General features: G+C 43.6%; 1 protein-coding gene across 1 annotated transcript in view; it reads right to left on the minus strand.

Moving 5' to 3' along the window:
- Positions 1–17,966, minus strand: part of LOC138950077 (uncharacterized) — a 239,617-nt gene extending 221,651 nt beyond the window's left edge. Inside the window, exon 1 of the mRNA XM_070321855.1 lies at positions 17,833–17,966. The gene's annotated coding sequence lies outside the window, so the exon portion shown is untranslated. The remainder of the gene's footprint in view (positions 1–17,832) is intronic.
- Positions 17,967–21,233: the final 3,267 nt, after the last annotated feature.

Here is a 21,233-nt window from a genome sequence, read left to right on the forward strand (position 1 = left end):
TGAATGCATCTGTCTGTGAGGGAAAGGTAATAGTACAGTCTTAATGCCTCTGTCTCTGACAGAAAGGTAGTAATACAGTCTGAATGCCTCTGTCTGTGAGATAAAGGTTGTAGTACAGTCTGAATGCCTATGTCTGTTAGTGAAAGGTTGTAGTACAGTCTGAATGCCTCTGTCAGGGAAAGGTTGTAATACAGTTTGAATGTCTCTGACAAGGAAATGTTGTAATACAGTCTAAATGCCTCTGTCTGTGAGAAAAAGGTAGTAGTACAGTCTGAATGCCTCTGTCAGGGAAAGGTTGTAATACAGCTTAAATGCCTCTGTCTGTAAGGGAAAGGTTGTAGTACAGTGTAAATGCCTCTGTCTGTGAGGGAAAGGTTGTAATACAGTCTAAATGCCTCTGTTTGTGAGGGAAAGGTACTAGTACAGTCTGAATGCCTCTGTCTGTGAGGGAAAGGTTGTAGTACAGTCTGGATGCCTCTGTCTGTGAGGGAAAGGTAGTAGTATAGTCTGAATGCATCTGTCTGTGAGGGAAAGGTAATAGTACAGTCTTACTGCCTCTGTCTGTGAGGGAAAGGTAGTAATACAGTCTGAATGCCTCTGTCTGTGAGGGAAAGGTAGTAGTACAGTCTGAATGCCTCTGTCTGTGAGGGAAAGGTTGTAGTGGTCTGAATGCCTCTGTCTGCGAAGGAAAAGTTGTATTACAGTCTGAATGCCTCAATCTGTAAGAGAAAAGTAGTAGTACAGTCTGAATGCCTGTGTAAAGGGAAAAGTAGTAGTACAGTCTGAATGCCTCTGTCTGTGAGGGAAAGGTTGTAATACAGTCTGAATGCCTCTGTCTCTGAGGGAAAGGTAGTAGTATAGTCTGAATGCATCTGTCTGTGAGGGAAAGGTAATAGTACAGTCTTAATGCCTCTGTCTGTGAGGGAAAGGTAGTAATACAGTCTGAATGCCTCTGTCTGTGAGGGAAAGGTTGTATTACAGTCTGAATGTCTCTGTCCCTGAGAGAAAGGTAGTAGTACAGTCTGAATGCCTCTGTCTGTGAGTGAAAGGCAGTAGTACAGTCTTAATGCCTCTGTCTCTGACGGAAAGGTAGTAATACAGTCTGAATGCCTCTGTCTGTGAGGGAAAGGTTGTAGTACAGTCTGAATGCCTATGTCTGTGAGTGAAAGGTTGTAGTACAGTCTGAATGCCTCTGTCAGGGAAATGTTGTAATACAGTTTGAATGCCTCTGACAAGGAAAGGTTGTAATACAGTCTAAATGCCTCTGTCTGTCAGAAAAAGATAGTAGTACAGTCTGAATGCCTCTGTCAGGGAAAGGTTGTAATACAGCTTAAATGCCTCTGTCTGTGAGGGAAAGGTTGTAATACAGTCTAAATGCCTCTGTTTGTGAGGGAAAGTTAGTAGTACAGTCTGAATGCCTCTGTCTGTTAGGGAAAGGTTGTAGTACAGTCTGAATGCCTCAGTCTGTAAGGGAAAGGTAGTAATACAGTCTGAATGCCTCTGTCTGTGACGGAAAGGTAGTAGTACAGTCTGAATGCCTCTGTCTGTAAGAGAAAGGTTGTAGTACAGTGTAAATGCCTCTGTCTGTGAGGGAAAGGTTGTAATACAGTCTAAATGCCTCTGTTTGTGAGGGAAAGGTACTAGTACAGTCTGAATGCCTCTGTCTGTGAGGGAAAGGTTGTAGTACAGTCTGAATGCCTCTGTCTGTGAGGGAAAGGTAGTAACACAGTCTGAATGCCTCTGTCTGTGAGGGAAAGGTTGTAGTACAGTCTGAATGCCTCTGTCTGTGAGGGAAAGGTTGTAGTTCAGTCTGAATGCCCCTGCCAGGGAAAGATTGTAATACAGTCTAAATGCCCTGTCTGTCAGAAAAAGGTAGTAGTACAGTCTGAATGCCTCTGTCAGGGAAAGGTTGTTATACAGCCTAAATGCCTCTGTCTGTGAGGGAAAGGTTGCAATACAGTCTGAATGCCTCTGTTTGTGAGGGACAGGTAGTAGTACAGTCGGAATGCCTCTGTCTGTGAGGGAAAGACTGTAGTACAGTCTGAATGCCTCTATCTGTGAGGGAAAGGTAGTAGTACAGTCTGAATGCCTCTGTCTGTGAGGGAAAGGTAGTAGTACAGTCTCAATGCCTCTGTCTGTAAGGGAAAGGTTGTAGTACAGTCTAAATGCCTCTGTGAGGAAAAGGTAGTAGTACAGTATGAATGCCTCTGTCTGTGAGGGAAAGGTAATAGTAGAGTCTGAATGCCTCTGTCTGTGAGGGAAAGGTACTCATACAGTCTGAATGCCTCTGTCTGGGCGGGAAAGGTAGTAGTACAGTCTGAATGCCTCTGTCTGTTAGGGACAGGTTGTAGTACAGTCTGAATGCCTCAGTCTGTGAGGAAAAGGTAGTAATACAGTCTGAATGCCTCAGTCTGTAAGAGAAAAGTTGTAATACAGTCTGAATACCTCTGTCTGTGAGGGAAAGGTTGTAGTACAGTCTGGATGCCTCTGTCTGTGAGGGAAAGGTAGTAATACAGTCTGAATGCCTCTGTCTGTGAGGGAAAGGTTGTAGTTCAGTCTGAATGCCCCCGTCAGGGAAAGATTGTAATACAGTCTAAATGCCCTGTCTGTCAGGAAAAGATAGTTGTACAGCCTGCATGCCTCTGTCTGTGAGGAAAAGGTTGTAATACAGTCTAAATGCCTCTGTCTGTCAGAAAAAGGTAGTAGTACAGTCTGAATGCCTCTGTCAGGGAAAGGTTGTAATACAGCCTAAATGCCTCTGTCTGTGAGGGAAAGGTTGTAATACAGTCTAAATGCCTCTGTTTGTGAGGGAAAAGTAGTAGTACAGTCGGAATGCCTCTGTCTGTGAGGGAAAGATTGTAGTACAGTATGAATACCTATGTCTGTAAGAGAAAGGTAGTAGTACAGTCTGAATGCCTCTGTCTGTGAGTGAAATGTAGTAGTACAGTTTAAATGCCTCTGTCTGTAAGGGAAAGGTAGTAGTACAGTTTAAATGCCTCTGTCTGTAAGGGAACGGTTGCAGTACAGTCTGAATGCCTCTGTCTGTGAGTGAAATGTAGTAGTACAGTTTAAATGCTTCTGTCTGTAAGGGAAAGGTAGTAGTACAGTATAAATGCCTCTGTCTGTGAGTGAAAGGCAGAAGTACAGTCTGAATGCCTCTGTCTGTAGGGGAAAGGTAGTAGTACAGTCTGGATGCCTCTGTCTGTAAGTGAAAGGTTGTAATACAGTCTGAATGCCTCTGTCTGTGAGTGAAAGGTAGTAGTACAGTCTGAATGCCTCTGTCTGTAAGGGAAAGGTAGTAGTACAGTCTGAATGCCTCTGTCTGTGAGTGAAAGGTAGTAGTACAGTCTGAATACCTCTGTCTGTGAGTGAAAGGTAGCAGTACAGTCTGAATGCCTCTGTCTGTGAGGGAAAGGTAGTAATACAGTCTGAATGCCTCTATCTGTGAGGGAAAGGTTGTAATACAGTCTGAATGCCTCTGTCTGCGAAGGAAAAGTTGTAGTACAGTCTGAATGCCTCAATCTGTGAGAGAAAGGTAGTAGTACAGTCTGAATGCCTGTGTAAGGGAAAGGTAGTAGTACAGTCTGAATGCCTCTGTCTGGTAGGGAAAGGTTGTAATACAGTCTGAATGTCTCTGTCTCTGAGGGAAAGGTAGTAGTACAGTCTGAATGCATCTGTCTGTGAGGAAAAGGTAATAGTACAGTCTTAATGCCTCTGTCTGTGAGGGAAAGGTAGTAATACAGTCTGAATGCCTCTGTCGGTGAGGAAAAGATTGTAATACAGTCTGAATGCCTCTGTCTCTGAGGGAAAGGTTGTAATACAGTCTGAATGTCTCTGTCTCTGAGGGAAAGGTAGTAGTACAGTCTGAATGCATCTGTCTGTGAGGGAAAGGTAATAGTACAGTCTTAATGCCTCTGTCTCTGACAGAAAGGTAGTAATACAGTCTGAATGCCTCTGTCTGTGAGATAAAGGTTGTAGTACAGTCTGAATGCCTATGTCTGTTAGTGAAAGGTTGTAGTACAGTCTGAATGCCTCTGTCAGGGAAAGGTTGTAATACAGTTTAAATGTCTCTGACAAGGAAATGTTGTAATACAGTCTAAATGCCTCTGTCTGTGAGAAAAAGGTAGTAGTACAGTCTGAATGCCTCTGTCAGGGAAAGGTTGTAATACAGCTTAAATGCCTCTGTCTGTAAGGGAAAGGTTGTAGTACAGTGTAAATGCCTCTGTCTGTGAGGGAAAGGTTGTAATACAGTCTAAATGCCTCTGTTTGTGAGGGAAAGGTACTAGTACAGTCTGAATGCCTCTGTCTGTGAGGGAAAGGTTGTAGTACAGTCTGGATGCCTCTGTCTGTGAGGGAAAGGTAGTAGTATAGTCTGAATGCATCTGTCTGTGAGGGAAAGGTAATAGTACAGTCTTACTGCCTCTGTCTGTGAGGGAAAGGTAGTAATACAGTCTGAATGCCTCTGTCTGTGAGGGAAAGGTTGTATTACAGTCTGAATGTCTCTGTCCCTGAGAGAAAGGTAGTAGTACAGTCTGAATGCATCTGTCTGTGAGTGAAAGGTAATAGTACAGTCTTAATGCCTCTGTCTCTGACGGAAAGGTAGTAATACAGTCTGAATGCCTCTGTCTGTGAGGGAAAGGTTGTAGTACAGTCTGAATGCCTATGTCTGTGAGTGAAAGGTTGTAGTACAGTCTGAATGCCTCTGTCAGGGAAATGTTGTAATACAGTTTGAATGCCTCTGACAAGGAAAGGTTGTAATACAGTCTAAATGCCTCTGTCTGTCAGAAAAAGATAGTAGTACAGTCTGAATGCCTCTGTCAGGGAACGGTTGTAATACAGCTTAAATGCCTCTGTCTGTGAGGGAAAGGTAGTACAGTAGTACAGTCTGAATGCCTCTGTATGTGAGGGAAAGGTAGTAGTACAGTCTGAATGCCTCTGTCTGTGAGGGAAAGGTTGTAGTACAGTCTGAATGCCTCTGTATGTGAGGGAAAGGTTGTAATACAGTCTGAATGCCTCTGTCTGTGAGTGAAAGGTAGTAGTACAGTCTGAATGCCTCTGTCTGTAAGAGAAAGGTAGTAGTACAGTATGAATGCCACTGTCTGTAAGGGAAAGGTAGTAGTACAGTCTGAATGTCTCTGTCTGTAAGGGAAAGGTTGTAGTACAGCCTGAATGCCTCTGTCTATGAGGGAAAGGTAGTAGTACAGTCTGAATGCCTCTGTCTGTGAGTGAAAGGTAGTAGTACAGTCTGAATGCCTCTGTCTGTGAGGGAAAGGTTGTAGTACAGTCTGAATGCCTCTGTCTGTGAGGGAAAGGTTGTAGTTCAGTCTGAATGCCCCTGCCAGGGAAAGATTGTAATACAGTCTAAATGCCCCTGTCTGTCAGAAAAAGGTAGTAGTACAGTCTGAATGCCTCTGTCAGGGAAAGGTTGTTATACAGCCTAAATGCCTCTGTCTGTGAGGGAAAGGTTGCAATACAGTCTGAATGCCTCTGTTTGTGAGGGACAGGTAGTAGTACAGTCGGAATGCCTCTGTCTGTGAGGGAAAGACTGTAGTACAGTCTGAATGCCTCTATCTGTGAGGGAAAGGTAGTAGTACAGTCTGAATGCCTCTGTCTGTGAGGGAAAGGTAGTAGTACAGTCTCAATGCCTCTGTCTGTAAGGGAAAGGTTGTAGTACAGTCTAAATGCCTCTGTGAGGAAAAGGTAGTAGTACAGTATGAATGCCTCTGTCTGTGAGGGAAAGGTAATAGTAGAGTCTGAATGCCTCTGTCTGTGAGGGAAAGGTACTCATACAGTCTGAATGCCTCTGTCTGGGCGGGAAAGGTAGTAGTACAGTCTGAATGCCTCTGTCTGTTAGGGACAGGTTGTAGTACAGTCTGAATGCCTCAGTCTGTGAGGAAAAGGTAGTAATACAGTCTGAATGCCTCAGTCTGTAAGAGAAAAGTTGTAATACAGTCTGAATACCTCTGTCTGTGAGGGAAAGGTTGTAGTACAGTCTGGATGCCTCTGTCTGTGAGGGAAAGGTAGTAATACAGTCTGAATGCCTCTGTCTGTGAGGGAAAGGTTGTAGTTCAGTCTGAATGCCCCCTCAGGGAAAGATTGTGATACAGTCTAAATGCCCCTGTCTGTCAGGAAAAGATAGTTGTACAGCCTGCATGCCTCTGTCTGTGAGGAAAAGGTTGTAATACAGTCTAAATGCCTCTGTCTGTCAGAAAAAGGTAGTAGTACAGTCTGAATGCCTCTGTCAGGGAAAGGTTGTAATACAGCCTAAATGCCTCTGTCTGTGAGGGAAAGGTTGTAATACAGTCTGAATGCCTCTGTTTGTGAGGGAAAAGTAGTAGTACAGTCGGAATGCCTCTGTCTGTGAGGGAAAGATTGTAGTACAGTCTGAATGCCTCTATCTGTGAGGGAAAGGTAGTAGTACAGTCTGAATGCCTCTGTCTGTGAAGGAAAGGTAGTAGTACAGTCTCAATGCCTCTGTCTGTAAGGGAAAGGTAGTAGTACAGTCTAAATGCCTCTCTCCGTCAGGAAAAGGTAGTAGTACAGTCTGAATGCCTCTGTCTGTGAGTGAAAGGTATTAGTACAGTCTGAATGCCTCTGTCTGTAAGGGAAAGGTAGTAGTACAGTCTGAATGCCTCTGTCTGTGAGTGAAAGGTAGTAGTACAGTCTGAATACCTCTGTCTGTGAGTGAAAGGTAGCAGTACAGTCTGAATGCCTCTGTCTGTAAGTGAAAGGCAGAAGTACAGTCTGAATGCCTCTGTCTGTGAGGGAAAGGTTGTAATACAGTCTGAATGCCTCTGTCTGCGAGGGAAAGGTAGTAGTGCAGTGTGAATGCCTCTGTCTGTGAGGGAAAGGTAGTAATACAGTCTGAATGCCTCTATCTGTGAGGGAAAGGTTGTAATATAGTCTGAATGCCTCTGTCTGCGAAGGAAAAGTTGTAGTACAGTCTGAATGCCTCAATCTGTGAGAGAAAGGTAGTAGTACAGTCTGAATGCCTGTGTAAGGGAAAGGTAGTAGTACAGTCTGAATGCCTCTGTCTGGTAGGGAAAGGTTGTAATACAGTCTGAATGTCTCTGTCTCTGAGGGAAAGGTAGTAGTACAGTCTGAATGCATCTGTCTGTGAGGAAAAGGTAATAGTACAGTCTTAATGCCTCTGTATGTGAGGGAAAGGTAGTAATACAGTCTGAATGCCTCTGTCGGTGAGGAAAAGATTGTAATACAGTCTGAATGCCTCTGTCTCTGAGGGAAAGGTTGTAATACAGTCTGAATGTCTCTGTCTCTGAGGGAAAGGTAGTAGTACAGTCTGAATGCATCTGTCTGTGAGGGAAAGGTAATAGTACAGTCTTAATGCCTCTGTCTCTGACAGAAAGGTAGTAATACAGTCTGAATGCCTCTGTCTGTGAGATAAAGGTTGTAGTACAGTCTGAATGCCTATGTCTGTTAGTGAAAGGTTGTAGTACAGTCTGAATGCCTCTGTCAGGGAAAGGTTGTAATACAGTTTGAATGTCTCTGACAAGGAAATGTTGTAATACAGTCTAAATGCCTCTGTCTGTGAGAAAAAGGTAGTAGTACAGTCTGAATGCCTCTGTCAGAGAAAGGTTGTAATACAGCTTAAATGCCTCTGTCTGTAAGGGAAAGGTTGTAGTACAGTGTAAATGCCTCTGTCTGTGAGGGAAAGGTTGTAATACAGTCTAAATGCCTCTGTTTGTGAGGGAAAGGTACTAGTACAGTCTGAATGCCTCTGTCTGTGAGGGAAAGGTTGTAGTACAGTCTGGATGCCTCTGTCTGTGAGGGAAAGGTAGTAACACAGTCTGAATGCCTCTGTCTGTGAGGGAAAGGTTGTAGTACAGTCTGAATGCCTCTGTCTGTGAGGGAAAGGTTGTAGTACAGTCTGAATGCCCCTGTCAGGGAAAGATTGTAATACAGTCTAAATGCCCCTGTCTGTCAGAAAAAGGTAGTAGTACAGTCTGAATGCCTCTGTCAGGGAAAGGTTGTTATACAGCCTAAATGCCTCTGTCTGTGAGGGAAAGGTTGTAATACAGTCTGAATGCCTCTGTCTGTGAGGGAAAGGTAGTAGTACAGTCTGAATGCCTCTGTCTGTGAGGGAAAGATTGTAGTACAGTCTGAATGCCTCTATCTGTGAGGGAAAGGTAGTAGTACAGTCTGAATGTCTCTGTCTGTGAGGTAAAGGTAGTAGTATAGTCTGAATGCCTCTGTCTGTAAGTGAAAGGTAGTAGTACAGTCTAAATGCCTCTGTGAGGAAAAGGTAGTAGTACAGTATGAATGCCTCTGTCTGTGAGGGAAAGGTAATAGTAGAGTCTGAATGCCTCTGTCTGTGAGAAAAGGTACTCATACAGTCTGAATGCCTCTGTCTGGGCGGGAAAGGTAGTAGTACAGTCTGAATGCCTCTGTCTGTTAGGGACAGGTTGTAGTACAGTCTGAATGCCTCTGTCTGTCAGAGAAAGGCAGAAGTACAGTCTGAATGCCTATGTCTGTAGGGGAAAGGTAGTAGTACAGTCTGAATGCCAATGTCTGTAAGAGAAAGGTAGTAGTACAGTCTGAATGCCTCTGTCTGTGAGTGAAATGTAGTAGTACAGTTTAAATGCCTCTGTCTGTAAGGGAAAGGTAGTAGTGCAGTCTGAATGCCTCTGTCTGTGAGTGAAAGGTAGTAGTACAGTCTGTGAGGGAAAGGTAGTAAAACAGTCTGTGAGGGAAAGGTATTAGTACAGTCCGAATGCCTCTGTCTGTAAGAGAAAGGTAGTAGTACAGTCTGAATGCTTCTGTCTGTAAGAGAAAGGTAGTAGTACAGTCTGAATGCCTCTGCCTGTGAGTGAAAGGTAGTAGTACAGTGTGAATGCCTCTGTCTGTGAGGGAAAGGTAGTAATACAGTCTGAATGCCTCTATCTGTGAGGGAAAGGTTGTAATACAGTCTGAATGCCTCTGTCTGCGAAGGAAAAGTTGTAGTACAGTCTGAATGCCTCAATCTGTGAGAGAAAGGTAGTAGTACAGTCTGAATGCCTGTGTAAGGGAAAGGTAGTAGTACAGTCTGAATGCCTCTGTCTGTCAGGGAAAGGTAGTAGTACAGTCTGAATGCCTCTGTCTCTCAGGAAAAGGTAGTCGTACAGTCTGAATGCATCTGTCTGTGAGGAAAAGGTAATAGTACAGTCTTAATGCCTCTGTATGTGAGGGAAAGGTAGTAATACAGTCTGAATGCCTCTGTCGGTGAGGAAAAGATTGTAATACAGTCTGAATGCCTCTGTCTCTGAGGGAAAGGTTGTAATACAGTCTGAATGTCTCTGTCTCTGAGGGAAAGGTAGTAGTACAGTCTGAATGCATCTGTCTGTGAGGGAAAGGTAATAGTACAGTCTTAATGCCTCTGTCTCTGACAGAAAGGTAGTAATACAGTCTGAATGCCTCTGTCTGTGAGGGAAAGGTTGTAGTACAGTCTGAATGCCTATGTCTGTTAGTGAAAGGTTGTAGTACAGTCTGAATGCCTCTGTCAGGGAAAGGTTGTAATACAGTTTGAATGTCTCTGACAAGGAAAGGTTGTAATACAGTCTAAATGCCTCTGTCTGTGAGAAAAAGGTAGTAGTACAGTCTGAATGCCTCTGTCAGGGAAAGGTTGTAATACAGCTTAAATGCCTCTGTCTGTGAGGGAAAGGTTGTATTACAGTCTAAATGCCTCTGTTTGTGAGGGAAAGGTAGTAGTACAGTCTGAATGCCACTGTCTGTGAGTGAAAGGTTGTAGTACAGTCTGAATGCCTCTGTCTGTGAGTGAAAGGTAGTAGTACAGTCTGAATGTCTCTGTCTGTAAGAGAAAGCTAGTAGTACAGTATGAATGCCTCTGTCTGTAAGGGAAAGGTTGTAGTACAGTCTGAATGCCTCTGTCTGTAAGGGAAAGGTAGTAGTACAGTTTGAATGCCTCTGCCAGGGAAAGATTGTAATACAGTCTAAATGCCTCTGTCTGTCAGAAAAAGGTAGTAGTACAGTCTGAATGCCTCTGTCAGGGAAAGGTTGTAATACAGCCTAAATGCCTCTGTCTGTGAGGGAAAGGTTGTAATACAGTCTGAATGCCTCTGTTTGTGAGGGAAAGGTAGTAGTACAGTCTCAATGCCTCTGTCTGTGAGGGAAAGGTAGTAGTACAGTCTCAATGCCTCTGTCTGTAAAGGAAAGGTTGTAGTACAGTCTAAATGCCTCTGTGAGGAAAAGGTAGTAGTACAGTCTGAATGCCTCTGTCTGTGAGGGAAAGGTAATAGTACAGTCTGAATGCCTCTGTCTGTGAGGGAAAGGTACTAATACAGTCTGAATGCCTCTGTCTGGGAGGAAAAGGTAGTAGTACAGTCTGAATGCCTCTGTCTGTTAGGGAAAGGTTGTAGTACAGTCTGAATGCCTCAGTCTGTGAGGGAAAGGTAGTAATACAGTCTGAATGCCTCAGTCTGTAAGAGAAAGGTTGTAATACAGTCTGAATGCCTCTGTCTGTGAGGGAAAGGTTGTAGTACAGTCTGGATGCCTCTGTCTGTGAGGGAAAGGTAGTAATACAGTCTGAATGCCTCTGTCTGTGAGGGAAAGGTTGTAGTTCAGTCTGAATGCCCCCGTCAGGGAAAGATTGTAATACAGTCTAAATGCCCTGTCTGTCAGAAAAAGATAGTAGTACAGCCTGAATGCCTCTGTCTGTTAGGGAAAGGTTGTAATACAGTCTGAATGCCTCTGTCAGGGAAACGGTTGTAATACAGCCTAAATGCCTCTGTCTGTGAGGGAAAGGTTGTAATACAGTCTGAATGCCTCTGTTTGTGAGGGAAAGGTAGTAGTACAGTCGGAATGCCTCTGTCTGTGAGGGAAAGATTGTAGTACAGTCTGAATGCCTCTATCTGTGAGGGAAAGGTAGTAGTACAGTCTGAATGCCTCTGTCTGTGAGGGAAAGGTAATAGTACAGTCTGAATGCCTCTGTCTGTGAGGGAAAGGTACTAATACAGTCTGAATGCCTCTGTCTGGGAGGGAAAGGTAGTAGTACAGTCTGAATGCCTCTGTCTGTTAGGGACAGGTTGTAGTACAGTCTGAATGCCTCTGTCTGTGAGGGAAAGGTAGTAATACAGTCTGAATGCCTCAGTCTGTAAGAGAAAGGTTGTAATACAGTCTGAATGCCTCTGTCTGTGAGGGAAAGGTTGTAGTACAGTCTGGATGCCTCTGTCTGTGAGGGAAAGGTAGTAATACAGTCTGAATGCCTCTGTCTGTGAGGGAAAGGTTGTAGTTCAGTCTGAATGCCCCCGTCAGGGAAAGATTGTAATACAGTCTAAATGCCCCTGTCAGGGAAAGGTTGTAATACAGCCTAAATGCCTCTGTCTGTGAGAAAAAGGTTGTAATACAGTCTGAATGCCTCTGTTGTGAGGTAAAAGTAGTAGTACAGTCGGAATGCCTCTGTCTGTGAGGGAAAGATTGTAGTACAGTCTGAATGCCTCTATCTGTGAGGGAAAGGTAGTAGTACAGTCTGAATGCCTCTGTCTGTGAAGGAAAGGTAGTAGTACAGTCTCAATGCCTCTGTCTGTAAAGAAAAGGTAGTAGTACAGTCTAAATGCCTCTGTCCGTCAGGAAAAGGTAGTAGTACAGTTTGAATGCCTCTGTCTGTGAGGGAAAGGTAATAGTACAGTCTGAATGCCTCTGTCTGTGAGGGAAAGGTACTAATACAGTCTGAATGCCTCTGTCTGTGAGGGAATTGTAGTAGTACCGTCTGAATGCCTCTGTATGTAAGGGAAAGGTTGTAATACAGTCTGGATGCCTCTGTTTGTGAGGGAAATGTTGTAGCACAGTCTGAATCCCTCTGTCTGTGAGTGAAAGGTTGTAATACAGTCTGAATGCCTCTGTCTGTGAGGGAAAGGTAGTAGTACAGTCTAAATGCCTCTGTCCGTCAGCAAAGGTAGTAGTACAGTTTGAATGCCTCTGTCTGTGAGAAAAAGGTAATAGTACAGTCTGAATGCCTCTGTCTGTGAGGGAAAGGTACTAATACAGTCTGAATGCCTCTGTCTGTGAGGGAAATGTAGTAGTACAGTCTGAATGCCTCTGTCTGTAAGAAAAAGGTAGTAGTACAGTCGGAATGCCTCTGTCTGTGAGAGAAAGGTTGTAATACAGTCTGAATGCCTCTGTCTGCGAGAGAAAGGTAGTAGTACAGTGTGAATGCCTCTGTCTGTGAGGGAAAGGTTGTAGTTCAGTCTGAATGCCCCTGTCAGGGAAAGGTTTTAATACAGTCTAAATGCCCCTGTCTGTCAGAAAAAGGTATTAGTACAGTCTGAATGCCTCTGTCAGGGAAAGGTTGTAATACAGCCTAAATGCCTCTGTCTGTGAGGGAAATGTAGTAGTACCGTCTGAATGCCTCTGTATGTAAGGGAAAGGTTGTAATACAGTCTGGATGCCTCTGTTTGTGAGGGAAATGTTGTAGCACAGTCTGAATGCCTCTGTCTGTGAGGGAAAGGTTGTAATACAGTCTGAATGCCTCTGTATGTGAGGGAAAGGTAGAGTACAGTCTGAATGCCTCTGTCTGAATGCATCTGTCTGTAAGAGAAAGGTAGTAGTACAGTCTGAATTCCTCTGTCTGTAAGTGAAAGGTTGTAATACAGTCGGAATGCCTCTGTCTGTGAGAGAAAGGTAGTAGTGCAGTGTGAATGCCTCTGTCTGTGAGGGAAAGGTTGTAATACAGTCTAAATGCCCTGTCTGTCAGAAAAAGGTATTAGTACAGTCTGAATGCCTCTGTCAGGAAAAGGTTGTAATACAGCCTAAATGCCTCTGTCTGTGAGGGAAAGGTTGTAATACAGTCTGAATGCCTCTGTTTGTGAGGGAAAGGTAGTAGTACAGTGGGAATGCCTCTGTCTGTGAGGGAAAGATTGTAGTACAGTCTGAATGCCTCTATCTGTGAGGGAAAGGTAGTAGTACAGTCTGAATGCCTCTGTCTGTGAGGGAAAGGTAGTATTACAGTCTTAATGCCTCTGTCTGTAAGGGAAAGGTTGTAGTACAGTCTAAATGCCTCTGTGAGGAAAAGGTAGTAGTACAGTCTGAATGCCTCTGTCTGTGAGGGAAAGGTACTAATACAGTCTGAATGCCTCTGTCTGGGAGGGAAAGGTAGTAGTACAGTCTGAATGCCTCTGTCTGTTAGGGACAGGTTGTAGTACAGTCTGAATGCCTCAGTCTGTGAGGGAAAGGTAGTAATACAGTCTGAATGCCTCAGTCTGTAAGAGAAAGGTTGTAATACAGTCTGAATGCCTCTGTCTGTAAGGGAAAGGTTGTAGTACAGTCTGGATGCCTCTGTCTGTGAGGGAAAGGTAGTAATACAGTCTGAATGCCTCTGTCTGTAAGGGAAAGGTTGTAGTTCAGTCTGAATGCCCCCGTCAGGGAAAGATTGTAATACAGTCTAAATGCCCCTGTCTGTCAGGAAAAGATAGTAGTACAGCCTGAATGCCTCTGTCTGTGAGGGAAAGGTTGTAATACAGTCTAAATGCCTCTGTCTGTCAGAAAAGGTAGTAGTACAGTCTGAATGCCTCTGTCAGGAAAAGGTTGTAATACAGCCTAAATGCCTCTGTCTGTGAGGGAAAGGTTGTAATACAGTCTGAATGCCTCTGTTTGTGAGGGAAAAGTAGTAGTACAGTCGGAATGCCTCTGTCTGTGAGGGAAAGATTGTAGTACAGTCTGAATGCCTCTATCTGTGAGGAAAAGGTAGTAGTGCAGTCTGAATGCCTCTGTCTGTGAGGGAAAGGTAGTAGTACAGTCTGAATGCCTCTGTCTATGAGTAAAAGGTAGTAGTACAGTCTGAATGCCTCTGTCTGTAAGGGAAAGGTTGTAATACAGTCTGAATGCCTCTGTCTGTGAGTGAAAGGTAGTAATACAGTCTGAATGCCTCTGTCTTCGAGGGAAAGGTAGTAGTGCAATGTGAATGCCTCTGTCTGTGAGGGAAAGGTAGTAATACAGTCTGAATGCCTCTGTCTGTAAGAGGAAGTTTGTAGTACAGTCTGAATGCCTCTGTCTGTGAGGGAAAGGTAGTAATTCAGTCGGAATGCCTCTGTCTGTGAGGGAAAGTTTGTAGTTCAGTCTGAATGCCTCTGTCAGAGAAAGATTGTAATACAGTCTAAATGCCTCTGTCTGTCAGAAAAAAGATAGTAGTACATCCTGAATGCCTCTGTCTGTGAGAGAAAGGTTGTAATACAGTATAAATGCCTCTGTCTGTCAGAAAGGTAGTAGTACAGTCTGAATGCCTCTGTCAGGGAAAGGTTGTAATGCAGCCTGAATGCCTCTGTCTGTGAGAGAAAGGTTGTAGTACAGTCTAAATGGCTCTGTCTGTGAGAGAAAGGTAGTAGTACAGTCTGAATGCCTCTGTCTGTAAGAAAAAGGTAGTAATACAGTCTGAATGCCTCTGTCTGGGAGGGAAAGGTAGTAATACAGTCTGAATGCCTCAGTCTGTAAGAAAAATGATGTAATACAGTCTGAATGCCTTTGGCTGTGAGGGAAAGGTTGTAGTACAGTCTGAATGCCTCTGTCTGTGAGGGAAAGGAAGTAGAACAGTCTGAATGCCTCTGTCTGTAAGGGAAAGGTTGTAGTACAGTCTAAATGCCTCTGTCTGTGAGGGAAAGGTTGTAGTACAGTCTGAATGCCTCTATCTGTGAGGGAAAGGTAGTAGTACTGTCTGAATGCCTCAGTCTGTAAGGGAAAGGTTGTAATACAGTCTGAATGCCTATGTCTGCGAAGGAAAAGTTGTAGTACAGTCTGAATGCCTCAATCTGTGAGAGAAAGGTAGTAGTACAGTCTGAATGCATCTGTCTGTGAGGGAAAGGTAATAGTACAGTCTTAATGCCTCTGTCTGTTAGGGAAAGGTAGTAATACAGTCTGAATGCCCCTGTCTGTGAGGGAAAGGTTGTAGTACAGTCTGAATGCCTATGTCTGTGAGTGAAAGGTTGTAGTACAGTCTGAATGCCTCTGTCAGGGAAAGGTTGTGATACAGTCTAAATGCCTCTGTCTGTCAGGAAAATATTGTTGTACAGTCTGAGTGCCTCTGACAAGCAAAGGTTGTAATACAGTCTAAATGCCTCTGTCTGTCAGGAAAAGATAGTAGTACGGTCTGAATGCCTCTGTTAGGGAAAGGTTGTAATACAGCCTGAATGCCTCTGTCTGTGAGGGAAAGGTTGTAATACAGTCTGAATGCCTCTGTCTATGAGGGAAAGATTGTAGTACAGTCTGAATGCCTCTGTCTGTCAGAACACGGTAGTAGTACAGTCTGAATGCCTCTGTCAGGGAAAGGTTGTAATACAGCCTGAATGCCTCTGTCTGTGAGGGAAAGGTTGTAATACAGTCTAAATGCCTCTGTCTGTGAGGGAATGGTCGTAGTCCAGTCGAAATGCCTCTATCTGTAAGAGAAAGGTAGTAGTACAGTCTGAATGCATCTGTCTGTAAGAGAAAGGTAGTAGTACAGTCTGAATTCCTCTGTCTGTAAGTGAAAGGTTGTAATACAGTCTGAATGCCTCTGTCTGTGAAGGAACATTTGTAGTACAGTCTGAATGCCTCAATCTGTGAGAGAAAGGTAGTAGTACAGTCTGAATGCCTGTGTAAGGGAAAGGTAGTAGTACAGTCTGAATGCCTCTGTCTGTGAGGAAAATATTGTAATACAGTCTGAATGCCTCTGTCTGTGAGGGAAAGGTTGTATTACAGTCTGAATGTCTCTGTCTCTGAGGGAAAGGTAGTAGTACAGTCTGAATGCATCTGTCTGTGAGGGAAAGGTAATAGTACAGTCTTAATGCCTCTGTCTCTGACGGAAAGGTTGTAATACAGTCGGAATGCCTCTGTCTGTGAGTGAAAGGTAGTAGTACAGTCTGAATGCCTATGTCTGTGAGTTAAAGGTTGTAGTACAGTCTGAATGCCTCTGTCAGGGAAAGGTTGTAATACAGTTTGAATGCCTCTGACAAGGACAGGTTGTAATACAGTCTAAATGCCTCTGTCTGTCAGAAAAAGGTAGTAGTACAGTCTGAATGCCTCTGTCAGGGAAATGTTGTAATACAGCTTAAATGCCTCTGTCTGTGAGGGAAAGGTTGTAATACAGTCTAAATGCCTCTGTTTGTGAGGGAAATGTAGTAGTACAGTCTGAATGCCTCTGTCTGTTAGGGACAGGTTGTAGTACAGTCTAAATGCCTCTGTCTGTGAGGGAAAGGTTGTAGTACAGTCTGAATGCTTCTATCTGTGAGGGAAAGGTAGTAGTACAGTCTGAATGATGCCTCAGTCTGTAAGGGAAAGGTTGTAATACAGTCGGAATGCCTCTGTCTGTGAGGGAGAGGTTGTAGTACAGTCTGAATGCCTCTGTCTGTGAGGGAAAGGTAGTAGTACAGTCTGAATGCCTCTGCCCGTAAGGGAAAGGTTGTAGTACAGTCTAAATGCCTCTGTCTGTAAGGGAAAGGTTGTAGTACAGTCTAAATGGCTCTGTCTGTAAGAGAAAGGTAGTAGTACAGTCTGAATTCCTCTGTCTGTAAGTGAAAGGTCGTAATACAGTCTGAATGCCTCTGTCTGGGAGGGAAAGGTAGTAATACAGTCTGAATGCCTCAGTCTGTAAGAAAAATGTTGTAATACAGTCTGAATGCCTTTGGCTGTGAGGGAAAGGTTGTAGTACAGTCTGAATGCCTCTGTCTGTGAGGGAAAGGAAGTAGAACAGTCTGAATGCCTCTGTCTGTAAGGGAAAGGTTGTAGTACAGTCTAAATGCCTCTGTCTGTGAGTAAAAGGTAGTAGTACAGTCTGAATGCCTCTATCTGTGAGGGAAAGGTAGTAGTACAGTCTGAATGTCTCAGTCTGTAAGGGAAAGGTTGTAATACAGTCTGAATGCCTCTGTCTGCGAAGGAAAAGTTGTAGTACAGTCTGAATGCCTCAATCTGTGAGGGAAAGGTAGTAATACAGTCTGAATGCCTCAGTCTGTAAGAGAAAGGTTGTAATACAGTCTGAATGCCTCTGTCTGTGAGGGAAAGGTTGTAGTACAGTCTGGATGCCTCTGTCTGTGATGGAAAGGTAGTAATACAGTCTGAATGCCTCTGTCTGTGACGGAAAGGTTGTAGTTCAGTCTGAATGCCCCCGTCAGGGAAAGATTGTAATACAGTCTAAATGCCCCTGTCTGTTAGGAAAAGATAGTAGTACAGCCTGAATGCCTCTGTCTGTGAGAGAAAGGTTGTAATACAGTCTAAATGCCTCTGTCTGTCAGAAAAATTTAGTAGTACAGTCTGAATGCCTCTGTCAGGGAAAGGTTGTAATACAGCCTAAATGCCTCTGTTTGTGAGGGAAAAGTAGTAGTACAGTCGGAATGCCTCTGTCTGTGAGGGAAAGATTGTAGTACAGTCTGAATGCCTCTATCTGTGAGGAAAAGGTAGTAGTACAGTCTGAATGCCTCTGTCTGTGAGGGAAAGGTAGTAGTACAGTCTGAATGCCTCTGTCTGTGAGGGAAAGATAGTAGTACAGTCTGAATGCCACTGTCTGTGAGTGAAAGGTTGTAGTACAGTCTGAATGCCTCTGTCTGTGAGTGAAAGGTTGTAGTACAGTCTGAATGCCTCTGTCTGTGTGGGAAATGTTGTAATACAGTCTGAATCCCTCTGTCTGTGAGTGAAAGGTTGTAATACAGTCTGAATGCCTCTGTCTGTGAGGGAAAGGTTGTAATACAGTCTGAATGCCTCTGTCTGTGAGGGAAAGGTAGTAGTACAGTCTGAATGCCTCTGACCCGAGTGTTACCAAGACAAGGAGCGTGAAGGAGGTCGAGTTTCAGTGTCCAGCAATTTAACGTTAGGAACTTGAAGTCACGAATGTAGCTTGGTCTGACATGTCTATAGACTTACCTCAGCTTCGGCAAGAGACAAGGTTTTGAGTCCTTGCTCCAGTGCTCCGTTGTCACTGTTATCCCTGTCAACCCCAATGACGTCATCATGGCTGTCACTGTTCCCTGAACAAAAACAAACAAGTACAGTTCTATGTTCTTACGGTGTTGTTCAAGTGTCATTTCCTGACAAATAGTCTATTGACAGACCCCCCCCTCCACTATTCAATACCTCAGGTATGTTTTACAACAACAGTGATCAATGAAGTGATGTAACCAGTGTGTCTGACCACAGTGATCAATGAAGTGATGTAAACAGTGTGTCTGACCACAGTGATCAATGAAGTAGTGTAAACAGTGTGTCTGACCACAGTGATCAATGAAGTGATGTAAACAGTGTGTCTGACCACAGTGATCAATGAAGTGATGTACAGAGTGTGTCTGACCACAGTGATCAATGAAGTGATGTAAACAGTGTGTCTGACTATAGTCATTAATGAAGTGATGTAAACAGTGTGTCTGACCACAGTGATCAGTGAAGTGATGTACACAGTGTGTCTGACCACAGTGATCAATGAAGTGATGTACACAGTGTGTCTGATCACATTGAATAATGAAGTGATGTAAACAGTGTGTCTGACCACAGTGATCAATGAAGTGATGTAAACAGTGTCTCTGACCACAGTGATCAATGAAGTGATGTACACAGTGTGTCTGACAACAGTGAGCAATGAAGTGATGTAAACAGTGTGTCTGACCACAGTGATCAATGCAGTGGTGTAAACAGTGTGTCTAACTACAGTGATCACTGAAGTGATGTAAACAGTGTGTCTGACCACAGTGATCAATGAAGTGATGTAAACAGCGTGTATGATCACAGTGATCAATGGAGTGATGTAACCAGTGTGTCTGACCAGAATGATAAATGAAGTGATGTACACAGTGTCTGACCACAGTGATCAATGAAGTGATGTAAACAGTGTGTCTGACCACAGTGATCAATGAAGTGATGTAAACAGTGTGTCTGACCACAGTGATCAATGCAGTGGTGTAAACAGTGTGTCTGACTACAGTGATCACTGGAGTGATGTAAACAATGTGTCTGACCACAGTGATCAGTGAAGTGATGTAAACAGTGTGTCTGACCACAGTGTCCAGTGAAGTGATGTAAACAGTGTGTCTGACCATAGTGATCAATAAAGTGATGTAAACAGTGTGTCTGACCACAGTGTCCAGTGAAGTGATGTACACAGTGTTTCTGACCACAGTGATCAATGAAGTAATGTAAACAGTATGTCTGACCACAGTGATCAATGAAGTGATGTACACAGTGTTTCTGACCACAGTGATCAATGAAGTAATGTAAACAGTGTGTCTGACCACAGTGATCAATGAAGTGATGTAAACAGTGTGTCTGACCACAGTGATCAATGAAGTGATGTAAACAGTGTGTCTGACCACAGTGATCAATGAAGTGATGTACACAGTGTGTCTGACCACAGTGATCAATGAAGTGATGTAAACAGTGTGTCTGACCACAGTGATCAATGCAGTGGTGTAAACAGTGTGTCTAACTACAGTGATCACTGAAGTGATGTAAACAGTGTGTCTGACCACAGTGATCAATGAAGTGATGTAAACAGTGTGTCTGACCACAGTGATCAATGAAGTGATGTAAACAGTGTGTCTGACCACAGTGATCAATGAAGTGATGATGTGAACAGTGTCTGACCACAGTGATCAATAAAGTGATGTAAACAGTGTCTGACCACAGTGATCAGTGAAGTGATGTTAACAGTGTGTCTGACCACAGTGATCAATGAAGTGATGTAAACAGTGTGTCTGACCACAGTGATCAATGAAGTGATGTAAACAGTGTGTCTGACCACAGTGATCAATGAAGTGATGTAAACAGTGTGTCTGACCACAGTGATCAATGAAGTGATGTAAACAGTGTGTCTGACCACAGTGATCAATGAAGTGATGTAAACAGTGTGTCTGACCACAGTGATCAGTGAAGTGATGTAAACAGTGTGTCTGACCACAGTGATCAATGAAGTGATGTAAACAGTGTGTCTGACCACAGTGATCAATGAAGTGATGTAAACAGTGTGTCTGACCACAGTGATCAATGAAGTGATGTAAACAGTGTGTCTGACCACAGTGATCAATGAAGTGATGTAAACAGTGTGTCTGACCACAGTGATCAATGAAGTGATGTAAACAGTGTGTCTGACCACAGTGATCAATGAAGTGATGTAAACAGTGTGTCTGACCACAGTGATCAATGAAGTGATGTAAACAGTGTGTCTGACCACAGTGATCAATGAAGTGATGTAAACAGTGTGTCTGACCACAGTGATCAATGAAGTGATGTAAACAGTGTGTCTGACCACAGTGATCAATGAAGTGATGTAAACAGTGTGTCTGACCACAGTGATCAATGAAGTGATGTAAACAGTGTGTCTGACCACAGTGATCAGTGAAGTGATGTAAACAGTGTGTCTGACCACAGTGATCAATGAAGTGATGTAAACAGTGTGTCTGACCACAGTGATCAATGAAGTGATGTAAACAGTGTGTCTGACCACAGTGATCAATGAAGTGATGTAAACAGTGTGTCTGACCACAGTGATCAATGAAGTGATGTAAACAGTGTGTCTGACCACAGTGATCAATGAAGTGATGTAAACAGTGTGTCTGACCACAGTGATCAATGAAGTGATGTAAACAGTGTGTCTGACCACAGTGATCAATGAAGTGATGTAAACAGTGTGTCTGACCACAGTGATCAATGAAGTGATGTAAACAGTGTGTCTGACCACAGTGATCAATGAAGTGATGTAAACAGTGTGTCTGACCACAGTGATCAATGAAGTGATGTAAACAGTGTGTCTGACCACAGTGATCAATGAAGTGATGTAAACAGTGTGTCTGACCACAGTGATCAATGAAGTGATGTAAACAGTGTGTCTGACCACAGTGATCAATGAAGTGATGTAAACAGTGTGTCTGACCACAGTGATCAATGAAGTGATGTAAACAGTGTGTCTGACCACAGTGATCAATGAAGTGATGTAAACAGTGTGTCTGACCACAGTGATCAATGAAGTGATGTAAACAGTGTGTCTGACCACAGTGATCAATGAAGTGATGTAAACAGTGTGTCTGACCACAGTGATCAATGAAGTGATGTAAACAGTGTGTCTGACCACAGTGATCAATGAAGTGATGTAAACAGTGTGTCTGACCACAGTGATCAATGAAGTGATGTAAACAGTGTGTCTGACCACAGTGATCAATGAAGTGATGTAAACAGTGTGTCTGACCACAGTGATCAATGAAGTGATGTAAACAGTGTGTCTGACCACAGTGATCAATGAAGTGATGTAAACAGTGTGTCTGACCACAGTGATCAATGAA

Source organism: Littorina saxatilis, linkage group LG16 (assembly GCF_037325665.1).
Source record: "Littorina saxatilis isolate snail1 linkage group LG16, US_GU_Lsax_2.0, whole genome shotgun sequence".
Taxonomy (NCBI): domain Eukaryota; kingdom Metazoa; phylum Mollusca; class Gastropoda; order Littorinimorpha; family Littorinidae; genus Littorina; species Littorina saxatilis.